Source organism: Myotis davidii, unplaced genomic scaffold (assembly GCF_000327345.1).
Source record: "Myotis davidii unplaced genomic scaffold, ASM32734v1 scaffold1494, whole genome shotgun sequence".
NCBI lineage: Eukaryota > Metazoa > Chordata > Mammalia > Chiroptera > Vespertilionidae > Myotis > Myotis davidii.
The window spans coordinates 1763809-1766435 of NW_006286246.1; positions in this window are offsets into that span (position 1 = coordinate 1763809).

Sequence of the window (2627 nt, forward strand, 5' to 3'; positions counted from 1 at the left end):
ACAATCATAGACATCGTAATAAGAAATACATAAAAACAATACAATAAGCAAATCTGAAGAAGAATCAAACTGAGTCTCTATAAATGGAAAACATAGTCACTGAAATTAAAAATGCAATGAACAGGGTAATGAATAAATAAGACAAAAGTGAAGAAAGAACATATAAACCAGAAGATAGATTGGAAGAAATTTATCAGAATGCAGGACAGAGAAACTACGAAATTGTAATTAAGTGCTATGGAAAATATATCAAGAAATTTCAAAATATACATCAAGTAGAAATTCCAGACAGAACAAAGAATAGGAAATTGAGGAAGAGACGATATTTAAGAACGTAACACCTGAGTTTTCCATAACTACAGTAAAATCCAAGTCTTCAGATTTTGGAAGCATGTAAATGCCCTCGCAGTAGTAAAGGACAGTGGGATATAATTACATCTCTTCCAACTCAAGCTGGCCATGGGAACAATATCAGTAGGAAAATTTGCTCATGTTTTTTATTGTTAAGTTCATGGCAACTAAAAATATAATCCCGGCTCTTTTGTCTTTTCTCAGTGATGACTAAGATTTCCACCTAGATACCAAGACCACCAGACACGACATCCTGGGCCAGTCCTGAAGACCTTTCAATGACTCTAGACCAGGGGTGGGCAAACTTTTTGACTCGAGGGCCACAATGGGTTCTTAAACTGGACCGGAGGGCCGGAACAAAAGCATGGATGGAGTGTTTGTGTGAACTAATATAAATTCAAAGTAAACATCATTACATAAAAGGGTACGGTCTTTTTTTTTTTTTTTTTTTTTTTTTTTTAGTTTTATTCATTTCAAGGCGCGCCGCGCGGCCCGGCGGGCCGTAGTTTGCCCACGGCTGCTCTAGACCTTTCATTGGCCCCCAAGAATCCTTTGAGGACTCCCAGTTCATATGATCTCTACCACTCCAGCCAGAGGGGAGATTTGGAAATGTCATTCCCCCCAATTTACTCTCTCTCTTTTCTTAACCCTCACCTGAGGATATGTTTTTTATTGATTTTAGGGAGAGAGAGGAAGGAAGAGTGAGAGAAGGGGAGAGAGAGAGAAAAACATCAGTGTGAGAGAAATATCGATTGGTTGACTCCCGTACACGACCCCACCAGGATCAAACCCACAACCTAGGTATGTGCCCCTGACCAGGAATGGAACCAAAAACTTTTGGTGTACAGAACGATGTTCCAACCAACTGAGCCACCTGAGCAGGGCCCAATTCTTTTTTTAAATGGAGATATAATTTACATATTCTAATATGCACATATTTTAAATATACAATTCTATTATTGTTGATGAACCTATACACCCATCCCAATCAAGGTACAATGTAAAGTCATTTTTAAAGGAAACATTATGTGGATGGGCTCAATAGCAATAAAACGCAATAGCTTCTATTTCCAAATCTTACATTTGCAATCTTAGAAATAGCATCCAAGACTTGGAGATAATGAGAGACAGTGTAGGAAATAGTACATTTTACCCCATCTCTAAGAATAGTTCTATTTTCCATAGTAATTTAGATAAGAACCAGAAAATGCTATAAATCACTGCAAAGTGATTTGTACTTTAAAGTACACATCTTAACATTGGTGTGCTGAAAAGTGATTAATCACACTTTATTTTCCTCTCAAATTTTCCCATACTGCCACAGAAATAAGCTGAAACACCTTATCTTCTGTCCTATCTGAAACATCTGAATTGACAGCCGAGGCCAACTTCCATCCTAGCAACGGGGCGCATGGCTACAAATAGTTCTCTTCAAGTCAAAGGAAAATAACAAATACAAGAACACCCACTCTGAAGTTCCTTTATTTTGGTTTAAACCTCCCTTAACAGGCTCTTTTCAAGTCTTTGGAGCATTATTAAATGATCCGCTATTGATTTCCCGTGCTTAGCGCTGGTGAAATGGAGAGACTTGAAGACTAATGACTGGCGTCCACTCACTGTCTAAAGCACAGGTACAAAGGCAGAAGGAGCACTTGGAACACATTCCTACAACCATCCTCTAAACTGAAATTTCAACACCGGGAAATAGGACAGGAGGGAAACAGGCCACAGAATTCAACTCATCTCTCTCACTTAAATGTAGCACGCTGCTATTTCTGTTACCTATCTTGGGACATTTTATAAATATTGGTATATATTGCTATTCAGCATGAAGCTGTATGCTTACTTTCTACCTTTGAAATCCAAATTTCCAGATAACCACTTTTAGGAAAGCATTCCTCTATTTTCAGCTTCATTCTCCATGGGCCATTTATTTGCAATCCGGAGCCATTGAGTAACTAGAGGTAAGAATCTGCCCTACCAGTTTCTACGTTAAAAAGAAAAGCTTTCAAGACAGACAAACCAATTTTTTAAATGGGTAAAAGAGAAAAACAGGTGTTTCCCTAAGCAGGGGGGCGGGGGATGGGAGGGCGGTCACATAAATTCAACCTCATAAATAATCAGGAAAATGCAAATTAAAAACAAGACACCATTTCACATCCCATCAGATGAGCAAAATTTTGTAGTCTGACAATACTGTTTAACAAGAATATTTTATCATTAAACTCAATTGTGTTTAATACCCAAGCTATCTACACTGGGGGGGGGGGGGGGGG